General features: G+C 36.5%; 1 protein-coding gene across 1 annotated transcript in view; it reads left to right on the top strand.

The window, feature by feature from the left end:
• LOC123311376 overlaps positions 1-19961 on the top strand; it is a 210845-nt gene that overhangs the window by 49604 nt on the left and 141280 nt on the right. Inside the window, exon 2 of the mRNA XM_044895287.1 lies at positions 2502-2564. The gene's annotated coding sequence lies outside the window, so the exon portion shown is untranslated. The remainder of the gene's footprint in view (positions 1-2501; positions 2565-19961) is intronic.

The following is a 19961-nucleotide window of genomic DNA, read 5'->3' as shown; positions in this document are numbered from 1 at the left end:
GAGTAATCATAATTGATTTTTTGGGTAAGGGTAGAACAATAACTGGAGATTACTATTCGACATTACTGACCACTCTACGGGAAAAAATTAAAGAGAAAAGACGCGGAAAGCTATCCAAACGTGTTTTGTTTTCGCAAGACAACGCTCCTTCACACAAATCTCATGTTGCCATGAAAAAAACTCGTGATTTAGGGTTTGAATTACTGGAACACCTCCCTTATTCACCAGATTTGGCTCCATCCGACTATCATCTTTTTCCTCAACTAAAAAAAAAATTAATAGTTCGTGAATTTTGGCCCAACGAGGAGGTTATAAAAGCTGTGAAGGTCTGGTTTGCAGAGCAAGAAGAAACATTTGTTTTGACGTTGCAGTTTCGCCGTAAGAAATGTATCCAATTAACAGGAGAATATGTTGCGTGATAAATATTTTGGCATTGAAATTTTGTTTGGTTCTATAGTAGGGTAGAATTTTTCAATATATCCTCGTAATTTAATGCAATCAATTCAAATAGAACTGAAAAAGTGTTTTCACGAAATCTGAGCAGCCAACGGAGATGAAAATGGACAAATGGCAAATTGAGTGAGGAAGCAGCATAGCGTTTAGATATCTGCATGGACTAGTGTACAGGGTATCCGGTATCCCAAATTGCTTGATTTTGCTGTTTCTTGTAGTTCCAGGCTAGATAGGTAAAAAAGTTGAAAGGAGTCCTGGGATCGATTTTCGTGAAAAGTCTATTAGTGGAAGGCGTTTCACGATATCTTCATTTGTCTAGAAGATCTACAAAATATGAAAATTTTGTTATATTTTCAAGACAAATGAAGATATCGTGAAGCGGTTTCCACTAATGGACTTTTCAAGAAAATCGAGCCCAGTACTCCTTTCAACGTTTTTACCAGTCTGTATGGTTTGGAGTTACCAGAAACATTCAAAATCAAGCAATTTGGTGTACCCTGTACTTAAGAGGAATTTTCGGTTTTATCGTTTTCAGAGAGTGCTTTGATGGAGTTTTTCCGCAGGATTCTCATGACCAATATACCTCGAAACATAAAAAGGGGAATTTTTCATCGCCAATAAAGTTTTGTCCCAAATTATTCGACATTTTAGGGTCGTTTTTCCATGCCGATAAAAACAACGGGCATTATAATATTTTCCCCATTTACATTCCTTACATAATACCGGTCGAGTTTATCGTCTATAAGGTAAGCCGCTTTTCCATTTTCGAATCATGCGATCTTAAATCGACACAAGCAATCTTTCGACCAACTTCCTAACCATCAATCAATGTTATGAAACTAATGCCGCATGTATCTAATCTCAATTTCATATCCGCATTTTAGTATATTTTAGGCACTAAAAATTTCACAGGGGATTTAATATAATCGGAATATGCTCCGAATTATGAAATAACCGAGCAAATATCCATACCTACTACTCACATTTGCTTCAATGCTGCTTTTATAAAACCCTCTACGAGCAAATGAGAACTTGGGGTTTTTCGACGACAAAAATGGTTGAGAATAAATTGAAGAAAAATGAGGGTTGCATTCTATAGATTTTCGCATATCATGATAATAAATTCAGTTTATCCAGTTATACAGTTATATCCATTTAAATTCTTTCTCCGATTGATGTCTTGGACATATTTTATTTTTACCAAGAGTTTTTTCAATCGCCTCAGCCTGTCTGAATTCATGTGAGTCAACTAAAAAAGAAATGCTTCCCGCTTGTTAGAACTCTTTCTGAAAGCGCATTTCCTTCATAACTCCATAGCCTACTTGACGACGATTTTTTTTCGCAATTTTATCCCCTATTCCAACAGCCTGTATCTCAATAGGCGAGGTGTTTCAGTTTGTGATTTGAGGTTGTAAAATATGTACTAAGACTCATTCTAAACGATCGAACCGTTGCAAAAATGATTCAAATTCCCAGAATTTGTTGGATTTAATGAAGTCATGGTCACTTGACCCCGCGAGCAGGTGTAGAAAATCAATTTAGGGTCGTTGATCTTGCCCCGCTTGAATGGACTATATAATTTTTTTCGAACCATTAGTCCAACATCCGTCATGTCAGATCGACAGCGGTCGATAAACGGAAAGTGAATGCAGAATAACCGTAATTATATCCACCCTTGAGAGCACGTTTTTTTATTCTGATTTTGAATGAAATTTATGTTGGTTCAACTATTCACCACTTGCTCTTGGATTGAGTTGTTGAAAACATGTCATTTTACTGTTATTGTTTTTTTGCCTGTTAATTCGGTGATATATATTGGCCGCCTAAATCGCATGATTGCACACCTATTTTGTATGGGTTCCAAACGGTAATTTGCATCCTCTAGGTAGATTTGAAGCTTGATCAGGATGATTTTTCGGATAAAAAAAATAATGATTTATTGTGCAATAGTTTTTCTCCCACTAATTGTGAATAATTAATTTCAAATGAAGGCTGAAGATCTTTTCAGGTCAACTTGTTTTTCAATCAATGAATTTTTTTTCTTTCAGATTCTCGTGCAAAACCGGAACACTTACCATAAGGGTGAAATATAACAGCCAATCATGTAGCAGGTAAGTAGCTGAATCGGTCGAATCAACGAACATTGTTGTTGTAGAAGTAGCAGTAGAAGGTACTGAATTTGTACAAGATGGCGAATGCGCGGGTGTTTGCGTACAGTCCTTCGATATTTCAGTGAAATTACTCTATTACTGATAGTCGGATAGTCCACAAGAAGCATATTTTCGGTATCAGTTGATTAACATCGAATCGTTTCAAGAAAAAGTCAAGGTTTTTTCTTTGAAAAACTCCATTTGAAATCTAAAAGTCACAATTATATTCAGTACTACAAAGTTTTCAAAAAACATTTTATAATCAAGAATAATACATAGTAAAATCGAAGAGAACAAAAAAAAACTTGACAATGTCTAATTTGATTCAGTGATTTAAATGATCTCGTTGATTTTCAATTTTTTTATACAGCAGAATAAAGGAATAATTATAATAAACCAAAAGAGGTTTTTTTTTATGGCAATCTCACTTTTGGCAAAAATTTCGGTCAATTTTCTTCCGTCAGTAAATTGATCTTTTTCGGTCGTCAGCTTAACACTTGAGCAGAAAGAATTATTGGTTGGACAAAAAATTTTTTTTTTATTTAGAAGAAGTGCTCAGAAAATTCAACTTCTTTTTCTTTTCTTCTGAACGACGCCTGAACGAATGAAAAAACGGGTGGACATACGATGACCTATAATATGGACAAACGATCTGAACTCGGATCTAAATTTTGATTTTTGAAATTCGCATTTGGGAGTGCCAACTTCACAATTTCCAGAACCTCTTAAGGCGAACAAACGAAATAATTATCTGGACAAAAATTGATATGTACAAACGATCAATGTCTTAAAAATACTTTTTCGTAATTTGGAGATGCTGTTCGGAGAATGCATGAAAAATTAAAACTTTTTCCATGTCTCCTGAACCGTGGTCATCCCATCAAACGACAAACAACGTGCCAATTAGTTTTGGCACTAACTGAATTTGAAGAGATTCGGAATTGTCGTTCACATCGGATTCAGTTTTAAGTTGGAAACCGTTAGATGAGTTTCGGCGATAATTTCAACCCTATGAAATACCCTTCGGTTGTGATGTGTAACCCTGCACTTTACCGATGAGGGACAATATTCCCGACATCGGTCTACAGTTTGTGTTTATATGTTTCGGCTTCTCTTGGAATTACGAGTACTGCGCTGTGATTCATGACTAGCTCCCACTAATGGAACGACAATTCTTTGAATAATTCTAGTCTCCATTTTGGATATCTCCGTTAGTTTGGGAAAATAAGATGTGAAATTGGGATTTGCTCGAGCGTCGTGGGGACTAGTGGATTTTGAAGCTTAGGTGGTAGAAAAAAAAAGGTATGCACTTGCAGCGGTGGGGAAAGCGTCTACAGGTTTTCAAAGATGTAAAAAAATCGTCAGGTGTGGTGTACATACTCGAGCGTGTCAGATAGTCAGATTAAGATACTGTATATGCCCTACGTATAATAAATTCATGTTAATCTGACAGTTTGCGTGGTGGGGCTGGCCGTACGGAAGAGTTGAGAAGAAGAAGTAAAAAAAAATTTTTTGGAGCGTGTCAGATTTTTAGAGGATATGTTAATTGGACCCAAAGGAAGGTAGCTTCCTTTGGATGTAGATACACTTCAAGCGACTGAAAATTTGGACGTGACGCAAGGTCACAGCGGTTTTTTGAAAATGCAAAAAAATCGTTACTTGTACATGCTCGAGTGTTTCAGATCTTCATAAAGATGGTTAATCTCGATGTTGCAGACGTGTTGATCTATTAATCTGACACTGACACTGATCAGATCGTTTGAACGATAAAGAGGCTTTTTTTTAAATATCCCCCTTCCGGTACCTATAATCGTTTCGAACGTAGAAAGGATTGTTTCGGACAAAATTTGTAGAAAATATTATGCTCTACAACTTTTATAATGAATGCAAAAACTATTTGAAGCCCAGAGGTGGAGATAAATGAAAAAAACTGATTTTTGTGCCAATTTTTATTGTTTCGGCTTGCTGAAACTTTCAGATTATATTTCCGTTATTCTTGAATCATTAGCTACAAAATTCGAAAAAAAACATCGCGCTCGAGAATGTACACGTGACGTTTTTTTTGCAAGTTTGGTGCCCTCGCACACATTTTCGTCATGCTTTTATTGTCAGATTTAGAGAATATATAATTTTCAACATGTAATTAACCACATATATCTTAACCTGATACGCTCGAGTATGTACAGGGAGGGCAATATTGGTGATACCTGAAGTCTAACTTTTTCAACCCAACGAGATAGAGAAAAATGCATGGTACATTACGGTCGTCTTTTTTCGAGATACTTATAATGCCATCAACTTCATTCCTCTACCTTCTTTTGTTTTCGAGTTATAGGTCAAAATTAAAATTTCAACTTTGGTCATTATCTCCGTTTCTGTTTGAGCTAGGATGTTGAAATGAAAACATTATTCAGACACTTTTTGGATAGCAATCCAGTGGCGTACTATGATTTTTTCCAACAGGTATATTTGCTGAGCTGCAACATAAAGATGTGTTTCTTCTTATGAAAACAGTAGTTTAAAATGACTTAGAAAGATTGAGGGCGATGTATCATATATTTCTGAAACAGCAAAAAAATGGCGATTCTTTCTAAGTCATTTCAAACTACTCTTTTCATAAGAAAAAATATAACTTTATGTTATATCTCAGCAAATAAACCTGTAGGAAAAAATCATAGTACGCCATTGGATAGCTATCAAAAAAGTGCCTGCATAATGTTTTCATTTCAACATCCTAGCACAAACAGAAACGGAGATAATGACCAATGTTGAAATCGCCCAAATTTCAATTTAGGCCTATAACTCAAAAACAAAAGAAGATAGAGGAATGCAGTTGATAAGCATTATTAGTTTCTCGTAAAAAGACGGCATGAATGGTAGGTACATTAATTCTTCTCTATCTCGTTGGTTTAAAAAGTTGTAGTTCAGGTATCACCAATTTTGCCCACCCTGTACAATGAGTTTTTAGTACTATTCTGACAGGCTGTCCTAGACAATTCCCCCAATATACAGGTCCAGTTTTTGGTGTAGAGATAGTATAGTATAGTGAGAAGGGGTTACAGTTCACTGCGACCTTAAGGTCTATTGTGCCCCCTAACAGAGCTGTTTTCATCGCGCCCTTTACAGCTCGCCTTCCAGATCCAGAGATCTGATAAAATCCAATATCTGGGACGGCTTCAACGAGGATAATTCCCCACTCCTAGAAGTTTCTCGTCCAAAGCAGTCTTTCCTTTGTCTTGCAATGGCAAAGCATTCCGTAACCAGGTGAATAGGAGTTTCCTCCTCCTCCCTGCAGAATCTACACTCGTCAGTGTCCGACAAACCCATTCTCAACAGATGCTTCTTTAGGCGACAATGTCCTGTGAGAAAGCCAGTGAGTAGGTGTAGTTGGTTCTTAATGAGATCCAGATATTTTTTGGATCTAGCAGTTTCAAAGTTCCGAAGGAACTTTTTGGAGTGATCCATTCCTGGGAGATTCCGCCAGAGTTTTTCCCTTTCGGCTTTCTCCTTCTCCATGAACTCCTTCTTGTAGGTGCATTTTCCTATACCACAGAAGGGTTCTGGGCCAGTAGGTGGCGTTTGTGCGCTCTCTCTGGCAAGTTTATTGGCCTTCTCGTTTCCTACGATTCCCGAGTGACCGGGAACCCAGATTAAAGAGACCTTATTCTTCTTGCCTACATCATTGAGTTTATTCCGGCACTCCCAAATCAGCTTTGAATCGATGACATAGGAGCTCAGTGCCTTTACGGCAGCTTGACTATCTGTATGAATAGCTATATCACACTTCTGATAGTTTCTTTCTAGATTACATCTAGGCATCTTTCGATTGCCAGTATTTCCGTTTGAAGGACGCTTGTACAGGAGCCTAACGATAGTGCACACTTGGTACTTGGCCCATAAATCCCAGCGCCAGCTCCTGTAGCGGTTTTAGAACCATCTGTATACCATTTTAAGAGGTAGAGTAGAGATAGTCTACAGGGTCCAAGGTATGTCTCCTTATATTAATCTGACACACTCGAATAAATCCCGAATTTCCCTTTTGGGCTCCCCAACTACGCGGTGCCCGCGGCACTTGACGGCGGAGTACTGGGTGCTCCAGATCAAGGTCTTCATACACTATATCTGTTTCGGACTGGGACTTCCTCATGGATTTCGCATTAACAGTAGCAGTTTCTCGCGGTTCCGGCGGTTCGAGGGGCAGGGCCCCACTCGAAAAGAAAACACCGATCGCACCTACTCGAATGGAATTCAGAACAAATAGAAAGTGATGACCCGCGGCCACTCCCATATATCTTATCATATCTCACCTTCGACGGAATGCAAATATCGACCGCTTTCCGTCGAAATTCGTGTACGGGCTCTGTGTGTAACGCTAGCAGATTAGATACAAAATGTCTACATTTTTCTCACGTCTCTCTCTTTAGTCATTGTTTGCGTTGAGGCATAGCGACGCTTCGAAACTATGGGTAAGTAAACGAACGGCTCTTTGTCCGGGAAAAATCGTTGCGAAATTGGAAAATTGGCGACGTTTGTTAATTATGATGTTTGTTGCCGGTTGGAGCATTGCGAAAAAATTATTGGGTGTTTCTCCATGGTTCTGCGTTCTGTGAGCTGGTCGAAGTTTCGCAAATAGATTTTCCGATGGACCTATAACATTATCTGGGAGTTTTTCGGGATATGAAAGTGGAAAACGTGCAATTGCTGCATACATCACGATGAGGAACAAAACACTGGAAATTTTTGAGATCAAAAGGAACACTTTTTGTGTACCATTTTTTCCGATTCGGCCTGATAAAAAGATAAAGTTATTTAAGTTTTCATGATTTGTCACCCCTGGAAAAACCAAATTACCTTCAGAATAACTAGCTAAATCTGCGGCACTACACATCTGTGGATATTTTGAACAGAGTTGTGTTCAGCCAAAGTAATTTTTAAAATTTCACAGAACTTTTTAATTCTTGAACATCAAATTACTCGAAACCGGCGCATTGTACGAGAGAATATGAAGAATACTTTTATTTCACAAAACGTTCAAATATGCATTAAATAGCGTCCAACGTAGTTTCAAGAGTTGGGTTCTTTGAATTTTTGGTATTTTTATGGTACGTAATGGTCATAATGAGAAATCTGGAAGACGTGGGTGATATCTTTTGTTCGAAAAAGAATCATCAAATAAATGAAAAACTATATTCCTAAATTCATTTCATTCGATGAAACCGTGTGATAGAACTCAAAATATTTTTTTTATGGTTTGTCAACAGCCTGCATCTTTTGAACCGAGCCGATCCGAAAAAAATAGTAAAGGAAAAAAAGCGTTTATTTGCCTCAAGAATCCACTGTTGAAATATTTGTACGAGTCAAAGACTCAACCTGTAGGTATAAGGGTTCTGTATTTATAAGACGCTCCATAAAGTGAAAATATGAAATATATCATCAGGCACACTCCAAGTTTTCAGATATATATTTTGATATTCACAATTCGATTCGAACTATGTATATTGTTTTTATGTAGGGTTGCACAGTATCTACACTCCATTCACTTTTATTTTAGCAGTCGGTTGTCCATGCAAATTTGACACATTTCACTCTGTATAGTACGAAAATGTGGGGTTATGACGCTTGTCAAAACTTTTTTGGGTTTTAAATCAACGCTATGTTGCCCGTTCTACGTAGAAGTTTCTGTTATTACGTATTTTATCACAATGTGACGACATAATTGAAGCTTATACAAACTGATTGAAGGCATACTATATCCAGTTATTTGCATGGAAAATACAAGATATCAGTATAATATCATAATATGCACTAGCTTGGGGAGAGTTAAGGTTCGTTATCTTCTTTGGCTAAATTTTGAATACGTTACATGAGTTGTAGATTTCAGAAATATTAACTCGAAGATGAAATGCATATGATGCAGTGCAATTGGGAATAAGTGTCTCCCGAAGGAATTAACAGATAATTACAAAAATGTTGAATTCTTCAACAAAAATCATCTTGCATCAATATAAGTGAAAGGAATTAAAGGAAGTTTCAAGTCAAGATGAACTTCACCTTTGAACAAAAATTTCACATGAATAAGCAGGACAACTGGCGCGTATTTGTGGCTGTTAATCTTAATACATTGATATAATAATAATAATAATTAGGTATTTATTGATACCTTGAGACATTTACAATGTATGGGACAAGTCAAATGAAAAATAGAAAAATCAATTTTTGGGAACTTATTCTACGATGACATTCATCGAAAATCCTGTAGTAAACTTTTCGCATTAATTCACTCAAACATATCAAATGCCACCACTTTTTTGGGTCTCCCAATAGAAGGAAATTCTTTGTCATCCTCTTCATTCACAATCTTTCTGATTGTGGAAATATTCAGCTGAAATATAAGTAGTTTAGATTCAGATGAAACATTATATAAATTCTCTTACATTGAATATGTTCGCTACCGTCTGACGTATTGTGGATTTTAGAATATCAAGGTATAACTATTTGAATGAGCGGACCTGAATTCTAAATAGCACTTCCTGAAACCCTGTTTCTTTTTTCAATCACTTTCGGCATTTTCGTAATAAGAATTGATATTAATTGTGGCAACGGCGTTATGACATTAACGACATTTCATAAGTGCCAACCTTACTCCGTTCTAGTTACAAAAACTTGAGAAAATTATTTTATGGCCAACCGACTGCTAAAATAAACGTGAATGGAGTATACGTTGGAAGAGCTATTCTTGCACATTTGGCATGTAGGTATATGCGAACAGGAAATTTGAAGGAGTATGACGTTCATCCCTTGGTGCTCTCATTCTGGGTGATAATCCTTGACCAACTAAAAACTAGCTTATTTCTCCTATTTATACTTAGTTGATTGATTAACTTGAAATGAGATTAAAAACACGGGAACTCGACGACTTTAGCGGTTGAACTCTAACCTTGCATGCAGTTTTTTCTCTTCCCAAAGATGGATATTATGACAATTCACTGCACCATCACTCGTGAATTCGGCTTCGTCAGTGAACAGAGCATTTTTCGCGAAGTCAGCTAGTCACCATTCAGTCCTAACTGCTCGGTTAACCAAAAATAGAATACCAATCTTGCTGAGAAGTCTTCAGGTTTTACTGCTTGATAAATATGCTTTTGGATTTGCTGAATTTTGAAGGTGCCTTTTTTTCGCAAGGAAGAACTCAGTCAGCTTCTTCATAAAATCATCTGGAAGAATGCGCGTTAGCATTTCATTTTCCAGAAATGAAATGCTTATCAGTCATATCTTGATTCGAATATGGCACCACTTTAATCAATTCACCTTGTTTTTGAGACACAGAGATATAAAACGCCCTCAGAATCTTCTTGTTTTATTGATTATGTCACAGAGACAGACGCAAAGCCCGAGGCAAATTAGCTGACACAATATACGTAAAGTTCATTATCATATTACATATTACCATGAAAATGACCTGCCAATTTGAATGAACTAGTTCTGGAATTCTTTTTACCTATTAGAAGAACAAATGGAGATACAACGTATATTATATATTTTGAATCAGTATTGAATATGACACTGAAATATTTGAAAAACTTTGGTTTATATTAGGCTGACCATACGTCCGTCACTGGAAAACGTTTGTTTGGATGAAGAAGCTTCTCTAGCAATGCCTGAAGCCCTCTTCTCATTCCTCAGTGTAATGCACAACCATTATATTAATATTATTAAATTTTCGTTTTTGTGTTGTGATAAAATTTTATTATTTCTATATTTTCAATAAATTATTTTTTTTTAACGCCATACGTTGTAGGAGTAGCTGGAATCATATACAGTGGTGAATCTTAGACTCGTACAAATATTTTACAGTAGATTTTTGAGGTCAAAAGAAACACTTTCTTTCTTTACCGTTTTTTCCGAATCGGCTCGATTTAAAAGATGCAGCTTCTTGAAAAATATTAAAAAAATGTTATTTCTAGTTCTCACTAACGGTTTCATCGAATGAAATGAATTTCGGAACGTAGTTTTCGACTAATTTGACGATATAAAAAATATCGGTGAAATTCGAAAAATTTGGTACTTTTGACCGAATACAACTCTTTTTAAAAGATCCACAGATATCACAGATTCATTTAGTTATTCTGAAGGTAATTTAGCTTTTCCAGGGGTGGCACAGCTCATTATGAAAACTTAAAGTGGCTATATTTTTTTATCAGGTCTGAATCGGGAAAAAATGAAAAAGTGTTTCTTTTGATCTCGAGAATCTACTGTTGAAATATTTTTACGATTCAAAGACTCGCCCTATATATATAAATATACAAGGTGTACCAAGTACGAGGGCCTATTAGACGTTTTTGGTTTTGGAGAAATTGACTTCTTGAAATCTGAAAATTTGGTTCATGATATTGTTCGACATTATCTACTGAGCTAAAATCGAGGCTAAAATATTCTTGAAGCCTAAGCACTTTCAGTTATACAGGGAATGAAATAAAATAAAAAAAAAATTTTTTTTTTCTTTCCTGATATGATTTGAACAGAAATATATTCGAAATCATATCATATCAGAAACGAAAAAATAGAAAAAAAAATTTTTAAACATTTATTTCCATTCCCCGTATAACTGAAAGTGCTCACACTTCAAGAATATTTTAGCTCAGTAGATATTGTCGAACAATATCATTATCTCAATTTTCAGATTTCAAATAGGTCCAGTTCTCCAGAAACGTCTAATAGGCCCTCGAACTTGGTACACACTGTATACACAGTCCCCAGGTCCGTCCGTCATTGAACATTGGATAATCTGGTCAGCCTAGTTTATATCCAAAAAAAAGTTGTAAGTTCCCTATTCAAAAAATGTTGGGGGCTGATGCCACCTTCATGGGCTTGTTTTTTCGGAACAAACTCATGATGGCTATTCGTCCCCATCAAAACAGAAATTGACTTGTGAATCTTCGAACATTCTTCGAATCTGAGTTCTGGGAGGGGGTCAAATTTTCGTTGGGACACTCTGTATTTATGTCTGTGGCGTTAGCATATGTCCGTTGTAAGTTGTAAGGCTATAAGTGGCGATTGTCTGTTCGTACAGCATCTCAAAATTTACCACCCCCTCCCCAGGACGAGGGAGCCGAGGCATGTCGCGACGCCTCCGCCTCGGTCTCGAGACGACGCTCGTTGTTTGGGCAGGTGTATTTGCGGCCGATCCGCAACAACGCCCGCCAGCTGTCGCATGGCCGACGACCCAACGGAGCCCCTAGACCGCCGCCGTCATCTTCTCGCTGCCTTCCTCACTTGATTAAAGACGGATTTATGACGGGGAAGCGGGAAGAGATTAGCGCCGATAACGACCGCCTTTGTTTGGTATACGGCCGAATTATGCGAGACCAAACAACTACGTGCATTTCACGCGTACAGGGGGACCGAAGACAGATTTCGGACACGAGCCTCTTTGTGTGTTCTGTTTTCTCGGAAAATACCACAACCCCTGATTGTGGCGGTCCTCTGGAACTTGTCGCGAGCCTCTGGCACCCCTGGAATAAGGCTGTAGTATCTTTATTTCGTACAAACTGATCAATCAGACGATGTCCTGCCATTAACAACAAAAATCATCTTGCATCAATGCAAGTCAAAATAAGTTGTAAGACAAGAGGAACTTCACCTTCAGACAATAAAATTGCACATAAATTAACGATTGACGGGACAACTGGCTCGTATTTATGGCTGTTTATTTTTCAATACTTAGGCCAGGTACTTTCACCTTCGAATAAATTTTATTCACTGTCAATAAGTATCCGTCAAATTCCTATCTGAAGGATACCTTATTTCGGTGCTTTCAGATGAAATTATTTGAAGAATAACAATTCTATGAGAGCACGGTATACTACTTTTCACTGATTAATGTAAAATAAGACACCGCATTGTAGAAATTGTCATAATACCAACTAGAAAGCAAATATTTCGTGAAAATCACACAAAAAATAACCATACATGCAGAATCTAAAAAAAATCTACCAATAATGACGTACCGACATTCGGTCTATGACAAATAAACTCTTATCAATAAGTTTCAATGACAGATTTATTCGATGAATAAAACTATCTGAAACTGAAAAGACAGCATTTTTACTTATCCTAAGAATAAGACTTATCTATCGAATAAATTTATTTATTCGCACGTGAAAGTACCGGCCCTTAATATAATATTGGGTTAATTTCAGGGAATTCGACTGACAATAATTGAAGATTTTTGATTATCTCTTTATTCCGTGCCAAGCTTTTATTGACAGTCGAATATCCTGAAATTAACCTAATCAAATATAGCACGACTGTGATCAAAAAATTAACTTAATATAATATATATGTATTTATTGATTCCTTAAGGGGATCTATGCCTCAAGAATCTCCATTCAAAAACGGCATTCACTAGTTTTTAGTTTACGCCTTTAATTTTTCACGTAAAGCCTTGATTTTTGTTTTACATTGAAGCCTTTTTTTCCAATTCAGTTGGTTTTTTATGAGAAAAAAAAGGTGAACTTTAGTGTCTATAAAACTTGTTTTCACAATAATTTTTCGGTGGTTGTTCAACATATCTCGTTAAAATACCGGCAGGGTGACATCGGCAATTCAATTCTTTATATATTGCTAAATTTTCATAGTGATATAATATGCCAAAATTACGCTGAAATTCAGGAATAACTGAAAATTATTCAATATTAGGTACTAATATTACCTCTCGCGTGGTAATTTCTACTTTTCAACTGACTCAGTTCGTAATAGGGAATACTCCTTCTGACAAAAATGATGTATTTTTCATGAAATATCTTTGAAACGTCACATTTTGAAATAAACACTTCAACCGTTTCCCAAAAATAATTATTTTAAGTATTTAAAAATGAAAAATAAGAATGGGTATTTAAAATTTAAAGCGTTTTGTGTCAATTGCACAAGCTGGCAACGTCGACTGAAATATGCGTTGATAATAAAGGAGAGCAAATACATTATCTTGATAAGATAGACAAAGACGGCTGTCTATGAAGTCTGCGACGAACGAGGAAGGTCGTAAAATTTCATGGGATTTTTATGGCCGGTTGCTGTTGAGGCTCTCCATTAAGTACGCACCTTATAACGGCTGTAAATAAACTGCTGTTATTTTTTAAACAAGCTAATCGGACATTGCTCTTTTCATTTTCTAGTAGGCGCTGTTGCCAAATCGTAAACTTGAAACAACGCGATTTATATTTTAAAACTCCATATTTGAAGATTGATTTTGAATAGTTTCCGTGGTGAATTCGAAAAATTCATAAATTAAACTCATAATTATTCAGTTTAATTTTTCATATGCAATGATAACCCAAATTGAGGAGAATTTCCAATTCAGGCTATTGCTCAAAGATGTGACACCTTTCTGTATTTGGGGTAGCATCCTTAAAGCAACCAATGTCGATCATCTTGATCTCGAATCGTATGTACTACTTCCCTTAAGATATTCACAATGTATAGGACAATTTGAATGGAAAATAGAAAAATTCATTTTCTGGAACTTATTCTACGATGATAACATCCTCAAGACTGTAGTGACTTTTTCGTTAGTTCACCCTAAAATGAAGTCCTCAAATGCCACCACATTTTGGTTCTCCGAATAGAGGAGAAATACTTTATCATCCTCTTCATTCACAATCTTTCTGATTGTGGAAATATTCAGCTAAAATAAAAGTTGTTTAGATTCAGATGAAACATAATATAGTGCCAACCTTACCCCTTTCTAGTTACAAAAGCTCAAGATAATTATTTCATGGCTAACCGAGTGCTTTATAAAAGTGAATGTATAGCATATTCTTGCTTTGATCGAAATACTCCTTAGATCTCCCAGTGTTAAAGTTCCCAAGGAATGTTCTAGTCTCGGCTTTTTCATTTTCCTGAAAGTCTTTCTTCTAGTTACATTTTCCTATAGAGGAAAATCGGTATCACCGGACATTCATCGTTTTCTTGGATTCATCATTTTACCCCTTCCTTTGAATGTCCAAAAGTACTGATTCTATGTAAGCGCAAACATATCTTTAGTTGACCTTGATATTTTTAGCCGTTAAGGAAATAAACGTTAAATTGTGATTTTTTGTGATTGACTCATGGACAGAATAAACTTTGAGGCCTCTCTTCTCTTGATTGGTAGGTCTTCAGATGGTTTCCTAGGCATAGTTCAAGCATTAATGAGTAGTGAGAATGAAAACGTGAACAAATACCTTGTATTTCAAAATATATCTCCCCAGTAAATGGCTAATTGATTGCAAGGTGCATGTCGGGGGTCACCGGCACAAGTATGTCGGGTACGACCGGATGAAAATAATTTCAATATTTGGTTATAAAAATGCCGAAGTCATTAGGTTCTAGAAAATCTCCTCAATACCAAAATACTCCAACAAAGATCAACGAACAAGATACTTTATGCTCAGCACAATCCACCAAAGGCAGAAATCAATGGTCAAAAAGAAAATTAATAAAAAAAAGTTCGTGATAATCTCGAAGAAATTTTGCCAGTTCCGAATGCTGCAGAACACAGAATAGTTAAAAAAAAAAATACCTGAAAACTGCTCACTTGCACTACATTATGAATGACTTGGAAGAGAAAAATGAAAATGAGGCTAAAGAAGTAAAAAAAAATTTGAACGTTTAAATCAAAATGTTTCGAAACTAGCTGAATAAAAAACAAAAACTAAAATTTTCATCCAAACGAAAGAACACGAGTGCAGGAAACTCATTTTTTCATTTGCCATGAATGTTTTGACGAAGACTGGATCCAGTGTGCAGAGACAATCAAGGTTGTCTCTGGTTGTGAGTGTGTGGATGGTTCTATGAGAGATGCTCTGACGTAGAAAAGGGTCATACGTTTGACAAGTGTGATTATTGTTGAAATTTAGCTTTTTTCAGCAGTATCTTCAATTTTTTTCGTGTTCGATGTTACCCCCTAGTCTTGAAGAAATTCAGAATGTTCCCTTCATTTTCTTTGAACGATGTATGCTTATTTTATGAAGTGTATGTTTGTACCTTTTCAGGACATATGAAGTATATGTGGAATAATCATTTCAAACTAAGTTTTTTAGAAAACTTCGAGAATAAATTTATGTTTTACTATTTTTTCGTATCATGTCCGGTACTACCCGACTTTCCCCTACAACAGAAAGATTCCGGACCAATGAAAGGTGTTTGTGTCCCTTTCCTGGCTAGTGCGTTGGCCTCTTCATTAACTAAATATTACAAAAATGTTCCAAAATATGTTAGTTGCTTTTCTTGTAAAATATTGGGTTCACAGCATTAGACAAGGAGTACCTTTTTTTTACCCCACGTTTTTGGAGAAGGAATCACCTCCGGTAAGTAGGTAAGTATTTATTAATCCCTTAAGAAATATATAAATGTATGGGACAAGTCAGAAAAAAATAACTACAAATTCATAATTATCATGATACAACTTAAAATTACTACAAGAAAAGGACACAAAAATATAAATACAAATATTACATTGAATCAAGTTGAATCAAGTTGCTGATCACATATATGTATTCATTAATACTGTAATAAGCCTTACGACTTAACAGAGATCTAATGGCTTTCTTGAAACGGATTAAACTTAAGGATTTGAAACAAGCTGGTAATTTATTATAGATTTTTATGCCCTGATAAGTGGGTGAACGTTCATATCTTGCTGTTTTGTGTTTAGGAAGAGTTAACTCACAGACTGGTCTAGAACAGAAGGCAGAAGGCTGCAAATCATGCTTGATGGATGTGTAGTACTATTGATGCAGATTTCATCCTTGAATTCGTGGAAATACGTGATACTTTCTTGTGCGAATTTACTAATATTGCTGTTGATAAGAGATAAAGGATATTTTTCACACATCTCTGGAATCCAAGATAAAACTTCTACGTTCCGTGTATTGTAAGAGTGGTGACTAGATAATTTATCCATACTCTGAAATTTTTGTCTAATTAAGATTAGCGACTTATAGATGTAGATACAGGGTACAGTTAATATGCAATTATTAGTAAAAATAGGTTTGTAAGAGGATCTTGAGTTTACACCATATATCATCCGCAACACTCTCTTTTGAGAAACAAAGACTCTATTTACATCCGATGAAACACCCCATAATAAAATATTATATGATATGTGGCTATATACAAGGCAGTAGTATAGGTTCATAAGATATTCACTTGAAAAGCAATGTTTCACCCGATAAATGGCGTAAAATGATGAATTTAGTTTTTTAATTGCTCTCCTTCAGCTGCTTTGTTTCCGAAAGAAATAATTTTTGTTTTCTCTACGTTCAGGAGTAACGCGTTTTCACGACACCAAGCACTAAAATTATTAATGAGACATTGACAGATGCTAACAAGCTGGGATGCGTCCGAAGCAGAAATAGCTACAGAAAAGTCATCCGCAAAAATCAATAACAATTCAGACCTCAAGTAATCAGGCAGGTCGTTGATGAAGAGGACGAAAAGAAGTGGGCCCAATACCGATCCTTGGGGAACTCCGGATTTTAAATTATAATTTTGGCTATGAATATCATCGACTTTTACTTTCATAGACCTACCAGATATGAAACTTATCAACCAATCAAGGAATGTACCTCGAAATCCCAAGTTATAGAATTTTTCTCTCATAAAACTGATGGAAAGAACGTCAAAAACACAGGAAAGATCAAAAAAACAGTCCTACAACAAAGCGACCTTCGTCTAGATACTTATGGACGAACTCGATGAACTCGAAAGCTGCTGTCTCAGTAGAACGGTATTTATGCCTCATCTTCAGTAAACATCCTGTATACGGCCATAGCACCTTATTTAATTCCGATGTCGTAGCGAAAACTCATTTCACGGTTTCAAACTACTTATAATGCCTAACCTAACTCATAAGCCGCATTAATGGAAACCGCCCCAGTCCCCTTATACCAGTCCCCGACACCCCTATCAGTTCGCAGAAATCGCGTTAGCCGCCGAATCCGGACGACATCTCCCAGCCAGTCGGTCCATAAAAATTCGAAATTATGCGAGATGGCGATCCCCGTGAAAGTGAACGGAATCCCGGGGTATCATAAGGCAAGCGCGTATCCACCAGGTCTGATATTACAGCCCGAGCAGCAGCAGGTATAAATATGACGGGAGTTATTGCACCCCTGTTGCATTCGCGCCCCCGAAACGCCACATGGCGTCCGCGAACAGTTGCCTCGTGCCGCATCTAGAACGGCACCATCTAATTGATTGGAAATGATTCCGTAATTTTCCGGAGAGGAACTCGACGATGCGAGAGAATTGTCTCGGGAGAGAGCCGACACTCGAGATCAGGCCATATGTTTTATCGCGTTCTCGAGTTTTTTTTTCAACGTCAGGCTGTCTCGAATCGGCAAACAAGGGTCGACCAGAGACGTTCGCGCTCGAGGGGACTCTCGAGAGGGATGTTGCGAATTGGGAAGATTCGTATTGAAGTGATTGTTGCGGCTGCTCTTGGGGAATTCGTGGATCTTGGTGGTGATCCTCAAAATTATTCCTTGTTATCCTAAATAGAAAATTTATCGAAGAAAGAAGGAATGGAAAACGATGTTTTCTTACTTTCAAATAAGTACCTACTGAATAACCACTGGTATATCTATGGGAGATGATTCCCCAATATAAGGGTCCTGTAGCGTTCCTCGAACAACTGAAGAATAGAAGAATCATCACTTGGAAGACTGGACCTGGTCGAAAGGCCCTCCCAGTCAAAAGCAAGATTTGGCTATTATTAATTTGAGTACTGAAGGCATTTCTAACGACGAGGGTGATCCTCCACCAAGATCAGCAGAAGATTTTTGACGCAGAGATGATATTCCTCTCAATGCAATTGAAAAACAAGTTATGTACCTATGATTATTTATTTTTTTCTTCAGTCGTCATCAAGTCTTGAAATAAGTTTGGATCAAGGCTTTATTATTCGCCTTTTTTCTCGTTTTCTGCTCTGTTTCTTTGTTTCAGATATTATTTCGAAATGGAAAAAGGATAAAGAAATTTTTATGTCAATGGAAAGGAAGCCCTTCAGTATTTAAAGCTTATTCTGTAAACAAATTTGTCATCACTACACTTCTCACGGGGAGACAGGGTTTTTTTACTGAGGTTTTTCCCTAAGCTCTTGTATCATACTCTAAATTGTATGGTACCCCGTTACACTAACCTTTGCTAAAACTCATACATATGCTATATTGTTTGATAACTAAAAATGTACTGCTGACATTCAAAAGAATGTATATATATATATAGTACCTGTTTGAGCATTATCTCATACATGTCAAAATACACGTCAATTTGAAAGAAGTAAAACGATTTCGAACAAATTGAAATGATGAAAATTCTTATGAAATGTGCATCACTTTTTTAAATCAACATATCTTCATTAGGTCATTCGATTAGAATTTTAAAGTTAAATAATGAAAGTTGAAAAATAGAAAACGCCCTCATATCTCTATAGTCTATCCAAATCCGAGAGGCCAGCGTAAACACACTGACTAACGCGTGATCTTATTTAAGGTACTCCTCTTATTGGTCAAAGCTTCAGGAACGCCATGTTTGCAGGTGGGAGTAATGCAGAACCGCATTACGTTTGATTCATTGATTGTATGCGAATTGTTGTGTAGAACTGCAGACATCATTCATTGCTTTTTCTTTCGTAAATTGGTTTATAGTTGTAGCAAGTTATTCAAGTTACAAGCATTTAAGATAATGTCGAGTACTGATACTGCTGAGGAATCGCATGTTGACTTAAGTCCTCCAAAAAAGATACGTCTGAAACGACACTTCAGTGCCGAGATAAAAGATATGATTTTGAATACTTATGAAATTGAGATTATTCAAAATGCAGGAATGTGTTTAAAGGACGTAGAACTCCGAGTTGCTGAGAGACTTGGCATTGGAGCTCGAAGTGTTAGGAGAATTATTTCCGAATACATAAATTCCGGCAACAAATCAAAATCGGACCACCAAATGGGAGTCCTTATCAGATTTCGATAAAAATGTAATACGGCGAAAAGTTCACGAGTTTTTCTTCAGAAATGAACACCCGACTATAGAGAAAGTATTAAAAATAGTTAATGAAGACTCGAACTTGCCAAATTTTAAGAAGAGTACCTTCTCTATAATATTGAAAAAACTTAATTTCAAATATGGACATCGCCAACGCAACAGTTTTTTAATGAACCGTGACGACATTAAATGTTGGAGAAGAAACTATCTCACGAAAATTAGGACCTTCCGTGATGAAAACAGGAAGATTTACTGCTTGGATGAAACTTGGTTAAATGCCGGTCATACTAAATCCAAAGTGTGGACCGATGAAACAGTTACATCTTCTCGGCA

Source organism: Coccinella septempunctata, chromosome 1 (assembly GCF_907165205.1).
Source record: "Coccinella septempunctata chromosome 1, icCocSept1.1, whole genome shotgun sequence".
Classification (NCBI taxonomy): Eukaryota; Metazoa; Arthropoda; class Insecta; order Coleoptera; family Coccinellidae; genus Coccinella; species Coccinella septempunctata.
The sequence above is the reverse complement of the archived record's forward strand: the minus strand, read 5'-3'. Positions and strand labels throughout refer to the sequence as shown.